The sequence below is a fragment of the Molossus molossus genome, unplaced genomic scaffold (assembly GCF_014108415.1).
Source record: "Molossus molossus isolate mMolMol1 unplaced genomic scaffold, mMolMol1.p scaffold_m16_p_10, whole genome shotgun sequence".
NCBI lineage: Eukaryota > Metazoa > Chordata > Mammalia > Chiroptera > Molossidae > Molossus > Molossus molossus.
Window position 1 is genome coordinate 6,802,970 of NW_023425345.1, and position 17,499 is coordinate 6,820,468.

Here is a 17,499-nt window from a genome sequence, read left to right on the forward strand (position 1 = left end):
ATCCCCACCCCGCTAGAAGTAGAGGCTCCACCCACCAATTTTCATAGGCCAACTTGTCTGACCATCAAAGTAGGGAGAGGGCTGGAGTGGGTGAAAAAGCCTGGAAGGCGGGATTGTCCCTCCAGGCTCCGCCTCAGAGCCGGTGCCCGGCGAGGAATGGGCGGGCGGCTGAGAGGGCGGGGCGGGAAGGCGGCGAGGAGCCGAACTGGGTGCGGTGAGGCGCGCAGATCACCGCGGTTCCTGGGCAGGGCACGGAAGCAGAGCCAGGCTGACCTGCTGCAGCTCCCGCCTCGCGCGCTCGCCCCACCCCGCTGTCGCTCGAGCGCTGGAGAAAGCCTTCTCGGGAGAAGCAGCGCCTGTTCCCCGGGGCAGATCCAGGTTCAGGTGAGCGAGCCCCACCAGTCGGTCCCGCCCCGGGCAGGCGGGCGGAGACGGCGGGGACGGGACGCGCGGAGTCTGGGGCAAGTGGGTCGACGTGTGGTTCTCGGCCCCGGCGCGGCCGGCGACCGGCGCGGGCGGGTGCGAACGCTGCGGGCCGGGCTGGTTCCCTGCATCCCTCCCTGAGGGGCACCGGGACCCCTGCTCCGATGCTCGGGGAAGGCGCCGCTGGAAGCGCGGCCTCGGGGAGCGGAGGAAGGCTTCGTGGCCGGCGCTCCCCGGAAACCCTTCATCTCCCCCACCCCCCACCCCCGCCTGGCTCACTCTCCTGGCGGGGCACCCCGGAGCCTCGACCTCCCCCTGCTGCCGGGCACGCGCCCCGCCCTCGTCTCGCCCAGTGCCCAAGTTGGGCAAACTTTTTAACCCCTTCCGGGGAGCCGCTGTCTCTTGGACCCAAACGGGTGAGGACAAGGTGGTGGGCTCGGGGCTGCGGTTCCCTTGGAAGTTTCTAAGGCCTTTTCGAAACGGAGGTAACGGGCAGGCGGGGACCGTTTGGCAGCTGTCAGGGCGTCCTCCTGAGTCAGAATCGGACAATCTTGCCGCAGACATTGCACTCGGCTCAGTTTCCGCCCTCCGCTCCCGACTTCCTCATTCACCCGGCTGCGGCTCGCGCGGTCTGGCGGAGGAGGGGACCGGGAGAGGTGCGGGTGGGTGCGTGGAGAGAGGGCCCGGCAGGCGTCGGGCTCTATGGCAGGAAAGAGTTCCCCGCTCCCTCACAGCCCCTCAGCCTTTGACTTTTGACTTCTGTCCGGGAGAAGGAGGCCCGGGAATGCCCGCAGCCATCTGTACCTCCGAGGCATGCACCTGATTCCACCGCACCTGGGGGCCGCCCCGCCCCGCCCGGGCAGGGGCGGGGGGATCTGGGTCCAGTGCCTTTATGACTAGGCCTGAGCTGTTGCATCGTTCTTGTTTGGGCCAGATCCGGGACTTTGTAGACCCCCAGCCCCCCTTCCCTGTGCTGGGGTCCTCACTCTGCCCTGTCCTGGGGCGCGCCCAGGACAGGATTGCACCCCTCTCCCATCTCTCTCCAAATGGAGTACCCTCCAGGACAAGGTTGTTGGCTGTCTTGAGGAGGCGACAGGGCGAGTGCCAGGGCTGCTGCCTGCTGCCTGCTGCCCCACCCAGCCCCCACCCAGGCGGTGTTAGGAGAAAGGTTCCTGGGAAGTCCCAGCTCCTGGAGACAGGCAGCTTCCTCTGTGGGGTATTTGAGAGGCGCAGCCACTTCTCGGTTCACTGCACCCTTCTCTGGGTTTGACAGGATTTCAAAGTACTGTTGAGTAACTGAGGAAGGGGAAGAGAGCCTTAGCTCCTTCCTGCAGCACTGTGACCATTTCTGACTCTCCTGTTTGAGGCCCTCCTGGTAACTCACCTGGGGGTTTATTCCCTTTTTGGTATGGTGAGAGGCTGTTTTAAGGCTTATTTAGACAATCACTCCATTAATATTAGTTTATATACGAGGCTGCTGGGGGTGTGTGGGGGAGGGTACACAGATGTGTAATTGAGCAAATATTTAACTGGCTTCTCTGTGCCAGGGACTCTGCCAGGTGGTGGGGGATGTGAGATTGAATAAGACCTGGCCCCTGCCCTTGGGCACATAGGGGAGAGCTGAGACAAATCTGTAGATGACTCTAATGTGAGGTGAAGATGACAGAGACCCTAGAAAGGCACTGTGAGTCATGGGGATTGGGAGAAAGGAGCCAGCCCATCCTGCTGGAGACTCATAGGCCTCTGCCTTTGTGGAGTTCACAGTCCTTAAGGGGAAATAGTGGCCCAGTGACTGAAATACAAAGGCAGCCTCTGATGAGTGTCCCAAGCATGCCATAGACAAAGGACTCGAGGAATTCCAAGAGGGGCCACTTCTGTCTGAGGCCAGGAGGGAAGCTGCCTTGAGGAAGGAGCACATTGCAGGTTTGCAGACTGAGGGCAACCACTGGGTGTTGGAAAGTGAGGACTCATTTAGTGGGTAATTGAGGGGTAATTAAAAGCGTCAAGAGATTGCTCAGTGTAATTTGAGAGCCGCTGTGCCCCCCAGATGGCTGCAGGGTGACACCAAAGAGCTCTACTGTTCACATTCAGCAAGTCCTGGCAATGCCTTGGGCAGATCCAGGTGCTGGCAGATCCAGGTGCCCAGATTGGCAGGCTCTGCTTGGGGAAGGGCGGCCCAAGAGGTGCATTCTGTGGGGCTGCTTGTGGGTCAGGGCTCCAGCATTCTGTTTTTTATTTTTAAACTTTTTAACCTAAGGAGTTGGAGATGGGACAACTTCTCTCTTGCAGGATGAAGGATGCATGTTGATCACAGCCTGCCTTTCACCCGTTCTTGCTCCAGAAAAGACAAAACAAGGGTCTGTTAGCTTTTTAAAAGGATTGTTGTGTAGCTTGGTAGGGTATTGCTAGAAACCAGGCTAGCTGTGCTTTCTTCACTTCCTCTTGTAGCTAATCCTTCAGTAAAGTACTTAAGACAGCCCTTACCAGCTTGACATCTTTATTTCAAAAGGAGAGGAGGGGTTGGCTGTTGTTTTCCTCAGAGGCAGGCCCTTCCCTACTCTTGAGGGAGACAGAGAATCCCAAAGCAAAGGGGAAAAAAAATCCCAGCCTTAACAGCTTCCTTCCAAGCATCATGTTCCAGAAATATTTAGAATAACAAAATCTGTGTGTCGTCTTAATTAAACAAACGTCCTAATTTGCTGAGCATAAAAGAGCATCTCTGCCGCAGGGGCAGGAAGTGCATTTTCCCTTTGTGCAGCCCTGAGAGTCACTGCCTCTCGGCCTTAACCCTTGGTGCGCTGAGCCCCTGGGCTCAGGTCCTCTGGTGACAACAGAATGGAGCCTTGGCTGCCCCCTGGGAAGCGATGCTCCTGTGACTTACAGAATTCCATTCTTTCAGCTGGGAATTGTGGGGTCTTGAGCTTTGGAACAAGGATACAGTCCTGACCCTGCCACTTACTAGCTTTGTGACCTTAGGCAAGTCACATAACCATATGGGAATTATGACAGCTACCCTGCAGGGTCAGATGTGAGAATTAAAAGAATTAAGGTATGTAAAGGTACTATGTAAATTTTTAAGAAAAAACATAAATGTTTAGTCTTGATTCCCTGGGTTGTCAGGGGAGGAAACAGATGAGGAGGGGTAGATGGTTTTCCTGGCCCCTGGCTCGGTGCACCTTCTACTGCTTGCGTGTATGTAGCAGTTGTGGACTCTGGAGCCTAAGTGGTAAAAACACAAGTGGTTCTGGGGTCCGTCTGCTGCTGATGCACTTGGTTATGACCTCGTGCTGAGCAGCCTCATTTCAGGGCCCTGGCCTGGGCAGAAGGTGCACAAACTAACTGCTGTTTTAGTTCTAAAATGTGGTTTCCGGTGATCTAGGATGTAGCCAAGGGGTGGCATGGAAAGAGCCTTGAGTGTCCAGAGACCTGGCTCCTAGCTCTAGCTGGGGAAACATTTGATATTTGGGTAGAAAGTGCCATTATTGCCTGCAAAGACATCACACCAGTTTATGAACCCACTAATTATGCACGAGAGGACTGGGGAACCTGACAAATTTCAGTAATTTTAATTTCTCCAAGATGCCCCAGTTTCTTAGGTACTCCCGCTCTATTGATGGGAATATGAGTTGTAACAACTCTCCTTTTCAAAGGTACTTTGGCAGTACCTGTCCAAGCATAGTCCTTCCGTCTGAATTCTAGGAATGCATCCCACAGGTAAACTCAAACGACCACGCCAAAGGAAATGTCCAAGGATATTGTTTGCAGCATTGTCATAGACAAAGACAGGAGACAAGCTCACTGTCCATCGGAAGGGTCGCATAAACCATGGCATAGCTGTACAGTGGCAGTTCTTGCTGCCCTTTGAAAAAATGAGGCCAACCTACATGGACTGAGAGGGCATGCTGTCCAGGATATGTTGTAAGTGGAAAAACTAGATGTAAAGTGGTATATGTGGTGGTCCCTTTTGTGAAACATGCTTTGTCACCTTGGCTCTGCCTGGAAAGATACCGAGACCCTGGTAATAGTGGTTGTCTCTTGAAAGGGCCCAGGAAGCGGGAGTGGGGGTGTTGAGCATTATTTTGCACTAAATGCAGTTTTATACATATTGCCCTTAACTTAACCAAAACTTAAATTTTTTTAATTTATATAAGGGGGTCTGCTGGCCAATCTTGTAGGTCTCAGCTTTAAAATGCATCGTTCTAGCCCTGGCCAGTTTGGCTCAGTGGTTGGAGCTTCGGCCTGTGAATCAGAGAGTCCCAGGTTCGGTTCCCGCTAGCGGCACATACATACAAACATACATACAAAATGCATCGCTCTAGCCCTGGCCGGTTTGGCTCAGTGGTTGGAGCTTCGGCCTATCGATCAGAGAGTCCCAGGTTCGGTTCCCGCTAGCGGCACATACATACATACATATATACATACATACATAAAATGAATCGCTCTAGATTCCATGTTTCATATCAAGTGCCCATCGTGTGCAAAGAAGAAGGAAAAATTTTAAAAAATATATATTATATATATATATTTTTTTTATCCTCACCCGAGGACATTTTTCCATTATTTTTGTTCAGATAGAATGGGAGGGAGAGAGGGAAGGAAGAGAGAGAGAGAAACATCGACATGAAAGGGACACATCGAGTGGCTGCTCCCCGCCCCTTCCCCAACCCAACCAGGGACGGGGACAAACTGCAACCGAGGTATGTGCCCTTAGTGGGAACTGAACCTGGACCGCAGGCTGACGCTCTAACCGCTGAGCCAAACTGGCCAGGGCTTAAACATGTTTTTATTGACTTTTTGGAAGGGAGTGAGAGATAGAAACATCAATGTGAGAGAGATACATCAATTGGCTGCCTCCTGCATGCCCCCTACTGGGGACCAAGCCCACAACCCAGACATGTGCCCCGACCAGGAATCGAACCCAGACCTCTCAGGCCATGGGACAATGCTCATCCACTGAGCCACACCAGCCAGGCAGGGGGAAGGTTTAAAAATGGATGGACTTGCTCTTGTGGTTGGAACATTTTTGGGTACTGTTTTCTTCTCCATGATGTCATATTATCACTAGAGTAACCCTTAAACAAATGTCTACTCTGATCCGCTCCCTCATATTCTGGAAAATGGTAGATGATTGCCTTTTCTTTGCTATGTGAGAGAAGGAGCCCCTGCAGTATGTCTGGAAAGAATTTCAGAATAACCTTTTGCCAGGTTTCCCATAGTTCCTTTGGTTCCAAATCACCTGGGGTTCTTTCCTGGGGAGTCCACCCTGACCAGAAGTCTACACCAGGCCCTTATACTCTTGGGTCCTCTAAACTTGGGGTCATTGCAACCACTAGTGTGCCCTTTCCCACTCCATCCCGTTATCCCTCAGACATCTGGCCTGTGGTTTTTATGTATTAACAGTGGAAAAGCCCAAATTCTTGAGAAAATGTGATTAGAAGAGTGTTTTGAATTGGAGGGCCCCATTCCCTTCTCAAGGAAGCTGTCTTCATCTTGCATAGTGTGGGGACTGGCGAAGCTGCCAGCTCTGCTCACTGCTGAGTTGGCTCTTTTCTGTGGCAAAGGCAGCGGAAGACCCCTTCAGGGTCTCTGCCAGGCCTTTGTCCCTGCCAGGCAGCCTCTGGCCTCCTGGGGGAGTGGCATGAGTCACACATGAGTATATAGAATGAGCCTAGGTCTAAAAAGGGCCTGCCACCACATGGGTTAGAAGGCTGGATGCTGGCCTATATCTCCCCCACCCCCACCTGCCCCTTGCGCTCTGATGGTACCAAATATTTGGGAAGCAGGAGGGGAGCTGCCCTGTGTGTCTGATGCATGTCTCTTTAAAAAGTAACTTAGGCTGGCTTCTCTGTTGGAATTTCTCAGGCCCCCATCCTGCTGACTAGTTTCTCAAGCTCAAGGTGATTCAGCACCCGGAATGGGACATAACATCCCGGCCCCTGGGCAAGTGGGCCCAGAAAAGGCTCTTGGCTGGCTTTTGGCTGAGGGCAAGGCCTTCTTGGGAGCTTTCCCCCAGCCTGACCCTCATGTCTCATGGCACCTCCTGCAGCTACCTCCTTCTTCAGCTCTGTTGGCTACTCCACTAGGAACCTTCCTGCTGAGGCTGGAGGGAGCCTTGCAAGGCCTTCCGGAAGTTGCCGCTGAAGGGTGTGGCTTCCTGCCTGGGCAGGTTGGGCTGGGCTTGTGGAGAAGTTGAAGGTGGAGCTGATCTTCCCCTACTCTTAAGTCATTGCTCGGTGCCCCTTATAGGTCCTTGTCCTTAGGGTCCTGCTGTACTGCCCAGAGGAACAAGGGCCTCCGGGGGAGGTCCCTCCCTCACTTCCATGGACATTTACATTTTGGGAATTTGTGCCTTAGGTTTCTTTTCCTTTCATTTTTAACTCTAATTCCAAATGATGCCCTGCTTAAAAGAAAAATCAACAAGACAATAAATCTCCCTATGGAATTTACTGAGAATTAGAGAATGCCTGTGCTGGGAGCGATCTCAGGGCTAGTGTGGCCCCCCCTCCCCCGCTGGAGAAGGAGCAGTTTGCCCAAGCTCCTCTGTGAGTTGGTAGAAGAAAGCTTTGGCCCCTGGTTTCACTCACCCCCAGTGCCTTTCTCTCAAAATCATGTGGCCTCATTTAAAGTGTTTTTGAACTGTTATCATCCCTTTTATACGCTGTTTAGCCAAGCAACACATACTTAGCTCCTTTAATCTTTCCTCAAGAGTCTATTCTTCCACACCCTTAATCTTTTTCTTTTTGGGGGGGGTGGGCATTAGGGTTAAGGAATGGGGTGGGAGGTGTTTCGGGTTTCTCTGAACTTCTTCCAGTTGGACAGGGCCATTTAGACTGAAAGTTCCCACAGCTCAAAAAATCAATATTTCACATGGGGTACTGCCAGGCAGCAGGGTGGGCCATTCCGAGAGTCACACTGGCTTTCCAGTGTTCCTTAGCCAGTCCTCATTTCTAGTCACTTAATGTCTTGGTTGATCCATTTGCTGTATCTTTGTATGAAATCCACAGTAGAGAGGACAAAACAAGGGCTTTGAGGCCTGGCGGAGCTGGGACCAGACCCTCACCTTTTCTCCAAACTCTTACCCTGGAGGCTCAGCTTCCTCATCTGCAACATGGAGATTCCTGCCTTTTCAGGCTTGTTGTAATTCACATATAAGGATAGGTAGCCCTGGCCGGTTTGGCTCAGGGGTTAGAGTGTTGGCCTGCAGTCCAGAGAGGCCCGGGTTTGGTTCCTGCTAAGGGCACGTACCTCGGTTGCAGTTTGTCCTCGGCCCTGGTTGGGTCGTGTGGGAGGCAGCCACTTGATGTGTCCCTTTCATGTCGATGTTTCTCTCTCTCTCCCACTCTGTCTGAACAAAAAATGGAAAAATGTCCTCAGGTGAGGATTAAAAAAAAAGGATATGTAGTGGTACAGTCCTTTTTTTCCCTCCGCTTCTTCTTTCTTTTTCTTAGGTTATCACCAACATCAGGTGGTAGAAAATATGTGTTCGGGTTTTAAAGATTTTAAATCTGTCCAATAAGCCTGTCCCTGGATAACAAGGTGTGGTGATTGAGATGACTGAGGAACCTGCCAGAGTCCTGGGCTGGATGCTGAGGTTTCAAGGCCTGCAGCCTTTGCGTTCTTACCACACAGTGCAATTCACTTTGTTATGCCTGTGCTGGTTATGAGCTGGCCTAAGCATTTTGAAGAAGATTGTTACAAGGTAGTAAAAGTACCTTTCTTTAGAGTTGTCTGTGTTCAAAAGCCGCCGCGTTTCCTGTGTTTTGCATTCAGTCACTGGGCTGGAGAAGGCAGCTTCCTGTCTGATAAACATAAGGACAGGCGTTTTGAACATTTTGGGTGACTTCATCTAACTGGGCTGGAAGGGGAGGAAGATTTTGGAACCCACTGGACTGTGAGGATCTGGAGGTCAAAGGTAGACTCTTTTCCCTTCTCTGGATCCCAGGTTCTTGCCCAGTGCCCGACTCAGAGTCAGCCCCCAGTCCTTGCTGTAGAAGTGGGGCTTGGGGCTCACACTGGTACCCTCTGCCTGGAAGCCTGGGGACATGGAGGACAGACAGCGGAAGCTTTAGAATGCCATTTAGTTAGTGATCTCTCCGTTTGACAAAATGCGATGCAGGCTACCTGTCTGGAAATCTGGGGTGAGAAAGGTGGTGGCAGGGAGCCATCGGAAAGCTTTGGTCTATCTTTTAATATTTAAGAGCCAACTATTGGGTATGAGGGTATTGACCTCAATTTTTTTTTTTTTGCCAAGTCAGTAACAGAGATTCCCTGGGTTCCTGCTATGTAGCCTGCATTGTGCCAGGCTTGCTGGGGCTTCAGTGGGGGTGGAGGGTGGAGAGCCTGTCCTCGTCCCCAGGAGTCTTTCCCTCCAATAGTGGTAGGGACCCTGGCGGAGAGACTTGTCACATGAAGCGGGCCCGTGCTGCACTGAGTGGCTGGGGATTTCTGAGCCTCCTGAGCGAGCTTCCTGGGGGCTAGACTTGCCTGGAAGGAGTAGGGAAGATGGGGATGGTGGGCAAGGAAGGAAGAGGCTCTGGTGGAGGGGCACTGGCCTGGCATGTGGGGTGAAGTCCTCCCAGCTCTGCTAATAATAGTAATAGTAATTATAGTAGTTAAATTTTATTGAGCACTGTGCTAGTGCTTTTACGTGAATTATCTCATTTCTTACCTCATTCTCATAAAGTTGGAAATTATCCCCATTTTATAGATGAGGATACTGAGCAGAGATTCAAACACGGGTGCTCCGTCTCCAGACCCCAGTGTGACCTTGTAGATGCCCTTCGCTCCTGAGCTTGATAGTAAGAGGATGACTGGTCCCTGGGCCTCCTCCCTCACCAGCGACTGAGAATTAATGAAAGGAGCCGAGCTTTGGGTGGGGCAGAATGGGGCCTCCTGTTCTGTAGTGCAGTTGGCTACTCAGAGCGAGGTTGCCAGTTCGATAGTGTTGCCTTGGCTACAGACTTCACCTTTAACCTCAGCTGGTCATTTTTCCAATGTGTATGGCTGGTCCTGAGGGAAGACAGGTGAAGAGACTGTAGCCGGGCAGTGTGCATCCTGACTGCTGTGCCTGCCTGCTGGTGGCTGGGCCCTGGCTGGCCTGCACTGGGGAGCCGGCAGCCAGCAGGCCCACCGCCATCTTGACCAGTGGGCTCTTCTTGACCTCAGCCCACTTGCATTCCCTCCTTTTTCATTCATTCAATATCTGTCCCTCATCATTCAGTAACCACTCTTCAGAGCTTTATGTGCTAGACACTGGGCTGGGTGCTGGGAATATGGAGGTGAAGGGGACAGTTTCCAGGAGCTGATGGTGTCCTGCCAACTACAGAGTGCTGGGGGCTCAGGAGAGTCAGAGAAGGCTTCCTGGAGGAGGCAGCATCTGAGCTGATTGCAAACTAGAGACGTGGCATAGCACGTCCAGGGAGCAGGGCTGGAACCTTGTTCAGTTGCTCAGACTCGCGGTGCTTTGTTCAGGGGTGATTCAGGTTGCCAAGGCCCTCTGAGTCACTGGGGCTGGTAAACGATTTCCTTTCCTTAGGAGCTCCGCGACCAGTCCCTTCTCCCAAGTCTTACACTGAGCCCAAATGGCCCATTAAGGCCTCCTTTCCCAGGCCATTTCCTGGGAAATGTGGGAGTGCAGGATTCCACTCCCAGGTCCTTAACCCCTGAGTGGCTGCTGGGAATTCTGCCTGTGCCCCCTGGGTGTGTGGTCAGCATGCTGTTCCCAGCTGAAGGACTTGGGGTGAGATTTTTCATGGAGTGGTGAGGGAGAGAGATATAATTGTTACGGGAATCAGTTCCCTTTTCAAAGTTTAAAAAGGGGGCGTTGTATATGACAAACAATAATAGCAAAGCTGCAGGAAGATTTGCCCCTCATCCCATCTCCAGTTTGCAGTTTCTGGGCTTCTGGTCCGTATTGCCACAGTTATTATTTTAATGGCTATGTTATGATCCACAGAGGAGGAGAACCATTATTTACATTGCCAGAAAGTTCCATGGGGTTTATTGGTTCTTTTGGAAATTCATTTATTCAACAAATAGAACCTGAGCATTTGTTCTAGGGCAGAAATTGCTAAGTGGGTAGGACGCAGACAGATGAGACATCAGAGGCCCTGGCCTCAGGGGGCTCACTGTCTAGACCTAGAGTAAACCCACTTTACCCTGGTGTTGTGGGTTGTGAAAGAGGTGAGCCCAGGAGAAAGTGGCAGCTCGATGCCCCATTTGAGTTGATGGAAAACAGGTAAAACCACTTTGTCGTTGGTGGTGAAAAAGCTTAGGAACGTTGACCTGGGAGATCTTTCTTGGCTCAGTGGAGGAAGATCTCCAACCACCTGGCCCCTCCCCGAGTAGTTCCTGCGCAGGCCTGGGCCAGAAAAAGGCGCTGGGAGGAAGTGAGGGGCAGAGGCTCCCAGGGTTCTCCTCGGCAGGGAAGCTGGGGAAATAGCCCCTGGCCCTGCTGAGAGAACCCTCAGTGACCTTCGTAGGAGGCACCTGAGGGTGGGGGCAGCAGGGCGGAAGGTGGGTGGCATGGGCTGCAAAATGTCCAAAAGCTACCTGGAGGCCACTTGGGCTGTGCTGTGGCTCCTGCCTCCTGGATTGTAGCAACAAGTTGCAACAGTTTAGTTTTGTTGTAAAGAGGAAGTTTCAAAATCTTAATGCCTGCTTTTGAACAGATAGATAGATGTTAACCATACTAAGGAGTTATTTGGGGCTGGGCTGCTCAGTGCCTGAGGGGAGATGATGGGTGGTCAGGGGTCTCTAAACTGGAATGCAGTGTCTTTGCTGTGGAATTTTCTTTCATTCCAGATATACAGCTTTCTTGTCAATATCCTTTCCTCTTTCTAGCCCCCATTGTTCCCCAGCCCCAGCTCCTGGTTCAAGGGAGCCTGACCTGAATTCCACTGTCTTCCTGGAGAGCAGGAGAGAAGTCACTTGCTCTGAAAGGAGCCAAGGGCTTATTGTCACCCAACCACCCACTTAGAGAATGAGAGGGCCGGGGATGGCCCCAGACATGGTCCCTGGGACACTTCCACAGTGCTATTTGTGTTTCAAGTTTTGTCAACCTCTGAGTCCCCTTTCCAGCCTGCAGTGGGGATTTGGCTCAGTACCAGGCTATTCAGGTTTGAGGGTTGAATAGGAGAGCCTCTGTCATGGTCCTCAATGCCCCCCCAACTCAGTACACACTCAAAAACCCAAAACAAACCTACACCTCAGCCTAACTTTATTTTTTACATATTGACTTAAAATTAATAATAAGACGAAACATAAGCTGGGGATTTCAGCACTTGGTAGATGTTCCCTGGTCGAGGTGAGGTCCTTTGTGTATCTTTTTTATTTGTTTCCTGTCATTTTGTTTACACTATTACTTGGTGGTGACTGTAGGCTAGAGGTAATCTTTGAGTTTATACTGTTTTTAATTGTTGACCAGCTATAATGTTGGAGGAGGAGAGGTGGGTGCAAGGAATAGAGAATTAGATAAAACAGGAGGCTGCAGGGTGTGGGAAGGGAGTGGGTGACTTTGGAAGCAGCAGCTGGGTTTAAATCCCATTTCACTTGGTTCATCAGTTGATTAAATATGCATCAAAGGCTGGGGATGGACAAGTGACTCAAACAACCAACGTCTCTACAGTTTCCGTTCTACCAGTCAGATATGCAAGCTCACCATGGCAGGTTAGGGTGGTGGTAGGTGCCGCAGAGAATGACAGACAGGCGAGGGCTTTGCACAGAGTACAGCAGACTCGGTGACTTAGACAGCAGGCATTTATTCTTTCTTCTGGAGGCTAGAAGTCCAGGATCAAGGTGCTGGCAGGGTTGGTTTCCTCTGAGGCCTCTCTCGTTGGCCTGCAGATGGCTGTGCTCTTGCCTCTTCTCATGATCTTGCCTTTGTGCACGAGCCTCCTGCTGTCCCCCGAGTGTCCACATTTCCTCTTACAAGGACAGTAGTCAGATTGGATTAGGGCCTGCCCTAATCATTTGAACTTAATTACTCCTTTAAAAATCCTATCTTCAAATACCAGCACATTCTGAGATCCCAGGGGTTAAGGCATCAACATAAGAATGTTTTTGGAGGGACATAATTTACCCCACAACAAGGGAGGAGGGAGTTGGGGGGGGGGGTGTCAGTGAAGGCCTCTAATTCAAGAATATTCTTTCAGTTCCTCAGGTGTGAGGGATGAGCCCTCCAGGACTTCTGCTGTACCAGTTTATTTAACTGCTTTGAGCCCCAGTTTTCTCACCCAAAGCTCAAGTATGGAAGGCACTAAGCCTTCCATGAGCTCAGTTCATGGTGTGTCCCCAGTAAATGCCAGTCCCCATGCGTTCTCCTTCTGCCCTGCACCTGCTCCTGGCTCGCCAGCACCTTTTCCTTCTGACCCTGTTTCATCCTCTGTGCTCCCGAATTCCACTTCTGATCAGGGTTCTTCAGTTACTGGACACACAGGACCGGGGCTGCCCCGGCTGTTGCTAGGTGGCTCTGCCTTCCTCTCAGGGGTGATGGCATCCCCACCCACGTGTTCTTGGAGGTGGCTGTCCCCTCCGAGGAGTCAGAAACACTGTTTTTACATGAGCAAGGAGTAATACTTGGAGGAAACTGGTGCAGGTCTATAAACATAAAATGCCAGTTGCTGGCCAAAGTGTGGGATGGCTGCCGGGGAGAGAGCTGCCCTCGCTGTGTCAACACTCCCCGCACAGGCGACGTCTTACACTCCCCTGGGCGGGTCTCGCTTCCCTGAGTAGAGGTTGCCACTGGGACCCTTGTGCATGCCTGGCCTCTGGTAGGCACCTACTGTATGCTTGAGAAGCCGGTGAACATATTGATACCTGAGTGTGGGCCAAACAGGCCCAGGTGCAGTATCAGCACTGTCACTTCGCTTGGTGTGACTGGGTAGAAGGCTGTATTTCTTGGGTTCTGAGGCTTAACCACCACGGTGTGTATGTCAGGTACTTACGTAAATAGGCTGGGGCTCTGGCGTCAGACCCTCTGTCCTAAGCCTGGGTCTCCCATTTGCCAGCTCTTTGACCTTGGGTAAGTCAGCTTCTTTCTGTGCCTGCTCTCTTTGTGGAGTGAGGGTTTTGGAGCTCAATAAAGTTTAGTTTTACTGTTGTATATAATTTGTCTAGCATAGTGTCGGGCTATCTCTAAATATATCTATATTTGAAATAGGTTTTGAAAACCTATTTTAATCTATTTCTGTCTCTGTGAGGTCAAACTCAGGTTACTGCAATGGAAGTCTCCCAGTCCCATGAGGGTGGCGATATTAATGTTCCCATTTTATAGCTGGGGAAAATGGAGGCTCAGAGGACCTCAGTGCTTAGCCCCAGGTAGCACGTGCGAGATCCCAGATCCTCTCCCTGCTCCTCTCGCTTCCAGGCCAATTATTTTCTGTCCCTGTCTCATTCCTCTTAGCCCATTGCATGGGTAATGTTTGGGGTTTGCAGACTGCATGCTTTGTGCACAGCATTAAAGCGGTGGTTGTTGGGAGCCAGTGGCTCGCTGGCTCACGGTACCAGGTGTGAAATACAGCCCTCCCTTTGCGTTAGCGTGTGGGGGTGGGCGGCCAGGTGTGTGAGATCCGGTCAGCCTGGTTTCTGCAGGGGACGTCAGCTTTTCTCCCCCCACCTCCTACCTCCTAGCCCACCAGCGCCTGTTTTCAGCCTGCCTTCTTCCCGGAGCTGGGCCTGCCACCCACCACTGCTTCCTGCATTCGCCAGGGTGAGGAGGAGGTGGCGGTGTCGCTTCAAGAGCTCATGAAAAATGCCTCATGATGGGATTAATTGCTCACTGCTGAGCACTGGAATTCCCAAGGCTCCATCAGTGCTGTGACTTCTCACCTCCAGTGGACTCTACTCCTTCCTCCAAACCCACCTGAGTTCTCTGGCCAGTAGTTACACCTCATGTCAGAGAGGAAAAATAGACAGTGGCCTCTGAGGCTGAGACTGAAGGTCTGGCAGTGTTCCTCCCTGCCACTTCCTAGCCACTAGCTGTCTGCCCTGGGGTCTTGGTATTCTCAAAGTGAGGACACTCTGGGGACACTGGGCCAGGGGCGCTCCCTGGTTGTAAAGCCCCTGTGTGCAGACCTCCGTAGTACACACACCTCGGCAAACAGGTATTAAAGAGGCTGGAAAAGGATGGCCTTCTTTTCCGTGAGTAGAGCCAGTCCCGCTTTAATTACCCTTAGGGTGAAGTAGTGGCCTTCCCCTCCCCACCCCCACCCCCTCTGACTTTCAGACAAGAATCTGAAGAATGTGATACTCCATTGTGGACCTGAGCAAGGCTGGGGCGGGCAGGGTTCAGAGCTCCTCCTGGGCCTTGCCAGACAGCCCTGATGCGCCTGGCCCCGGGCGCTCCAGACTGGTCGTGGCGGGAGTCACTGGTGACCACCAGCGCATTAAATTCCTGGCCAGGTTGCTCAGCTGGTTAGAGCGTCATCCTAATACGCCAAGGTTGCGGGGTTGATACCCTGTTGGGGCACACACAAGAATCAATTCTCTCTTTCTCCCTTCCCCCCTCTCTCTAAACACCAATCTAAGAAGTAAAAAAAAAATTTCTGGCTCTTCAGTGTGATCCACGGGGGATAGCTGGGAGGGCTAGTGGGGGAGAGAAACACTTCCCACTCCAACACTTTTTTTTTTATCCTCACCCTAGGACATTTTTTCATTTTTTGTTCAGATAGAGTGAGAGGGAGAGAGAGAGAGAGAAACATCTACGTGAAAGGGACACATCGAGTGGCTGCCACCCGCATGACCAACCAGGGCTGGGGACAAACTGCAACCGAGGTATGTGTCCTTAGCGGGAACCGAACCCGGGTCTCTCTGGACCGCAGGCCGACGCTCTAACTGCTGAGCCAAACTGGCCAGGGCTTTTTTTTTTTTAAGTTTTTTGTTGTTGTTTGGTACATGCCCCTAGCGGGAACCGAACTCAAGACTCTCTGGTCTGCAGGCCGATGCTCTAACCGCTGAGCCAAACCGTCCAGGGCCCCACCCTAACACTCTTATCTGAGACAATCAGGTTAGAAAGAGCTTGCAGGGGAAACATGGTTGCTGAGGGGCTTGGTGTCAGCCAGGAGGTCTGCCACTACTTTGGTTTGCGTGACAGGGAGAACTGTGGGTCCCCTTTGGTTCCTTCCCTTCCTGACTGATGGCTGACCGCCGCTTCCGTCCCTGCTGGATGCTCTGCTGCCTCCCTGCATATTCTCTGAGGCTGTAAGCCAATGCCCTGGCAGAAAGACCCTGGAGCCTGATGGGGCCTCTGGGGTGCAGACTCCCACAGCCGCTCCTGTGTCCTGGAGCAAGGCACTTAAACATTCTGGGCTTCAGTTTCCTCATCTGCAAAACAGGACGGTAATAGAACCCACCTCACGGGGTTGTTGTGGGTTAGTGAGCTCTCTGGTGAAAAGCCTCTGGAACCAAGTATCAGCTGTTGTCAGCACAGTCCTGTGATGTGGGCTTTGTGATTCCCATTTTCCGAAGGCAGAAAGGGAGGTTCAGAACATTGAAATAACCTACCCAGATCCCCTCAGCCAGTGAGTGGAGGCCGTGCACTCACATCCCAGTCTGCCCTGGTCTCGCATCCTCTGGGGTGTGTGTGCATATGTCGGTGTGTGTGCACATGTCTGTGGGAGTGGGGGAGGTGCCCCAGGACAGGATGGTGTGGCCTGAATCTGGCAGCGCTAGGGCCACGGCTGCTGCTGCTTCCTTCTCTCACCTGCACCTTCGGCCTTGGCCCCTTTGGAACCAGACTGTGGCTCTGGCAGAGAAGTGATTCTTGGCAGGTGGTAAAATAAGCAGCGGCCACGTTCCTGGTGAAGGATGTGTGAGGTCATCCCTGTGGCCTGGATCCCTGCTCAAGGACAGCGGGGTCAGCTGGCTTTTCAGACCAGGGTGCTACCGCAGCCTGCTCTAGGAACTGCGATTTAACTTTTTTATGAAGTGAAATAAATGGGTTTTATTTTCACTCAATGGCTTGTATTGGGGCCATTTTCCTCGGGGAGGCAGAAGGCTCTGGAGTGCTGCTTGTCCAACCTGACTTCTCTGCTTGTTACCTGTACTGGCTACAGCCTGAATGCCAAGGCTGGCACTGGGAGAAAAGGCCCAAGGGATGGAAATGTAGGGAGGAGAGATGGTTCACCGTTCAGTTTTGGACCCCTTGTTCCTGCAGTCCAGGGTGACCCAGAGCTGCGCTGGGGAAATGCCCCCTGCTTCCCACACAAAGTCACTGTTGGGTTGTTCTGAACGCAGCTTTGCTCTCAGACCTCTTTGGTGAGATTCTGCTTAGCCCTCTGGAGGGTAATGTAGGAAGAGAATCCTCTCGTCTTTGTTCACGTTGCCTTGGTGGAGAGGAGGCCACTCCAATGCCCCTTTGCCTTTGAGCTGTAACCATGGGCTCCTAAAAGTCCTTAGACTGAACTTGAGGGTCTCTGTGAGCCCCTTGAGATGGTATATACACCAAGGGGTCACAGCTTTCAAAGGAGTCCTTGAAGTTCCAGAGAGATGGGAACTTTGGGTTTCCTGTTTATAGAGCGAGTGTGTACGTGTGTGTGTGTGTGTGTGTGTGTGTGTAAACAGATCAACAGGCTGTTATCGGGCACCAGGGTTTGTTCATTGCAGGGTTAGGTTATGCTGCCTCAGGTGGATAAAAATGTGAGGAGCATTTCCCACATCTGATCTTCTCCCATCTGATCTTTTTTTATTGAATTTATTGAGGTGATATTGGTTAATAAAATGATACAGGTTTCAGGTGTACAGTTCTGTAACACACCATCTGTACACTGTACGTGTGCTCACCACCCCAAGTCAATCCTCCTTCCTCCACCATTTATCCCTCTCTTACCCTCTTCTGCCTCTCTCACCCCTTCCCTCTGGCAGTCACCATACTGTTGCCTGTGTCCAAGAGTCTCTCTTTCTTTCTTGGTTAATCCTCACCCGAGGATATTTTTCCATTGATGTTTAGATAGAGTGGGAGGGAGAGAGAGAGATAAACATCAATGTGAGAAAGACACATCGATTGGTTGCCTCCCACAGGACCCAGACCAGGGGCCAGGGATTGAAGCCAGGACCCGAAGCCTATGCTCTAATCTCTAA

At 51.9% G+C, this 17,499-nt stretch overlaps 1 protein-coding gene across 2 annotated transcripts in view; it reads left to right on the forward strand.

Annotated features, from left to right (window-relative positions):
• The first annotated feature begins 225 nt into the window (after nucleotides 1-225).
• MYH9 (myosin heavy chain 9) overlaps nucleotides 226-17,499 on the forward strand; it is a 92,400-nt gene continuing 75,126 nt past the window's right edge. Inside the window, exon 1 of one of the 2 annotated variants that reach the window (XM_036250820.1) lies at nucleotides 226-384. The gene's annotated coding sequence lies outside the window, so the exon portion shown is untranslated. Of the gene's footprint in view, nucleotides 385-8,078; nucleotides 8,336-17,499 lie in introns of those variants that run through there. The other variant, XM_036250821.1, reaches the window with a different exon arrangement.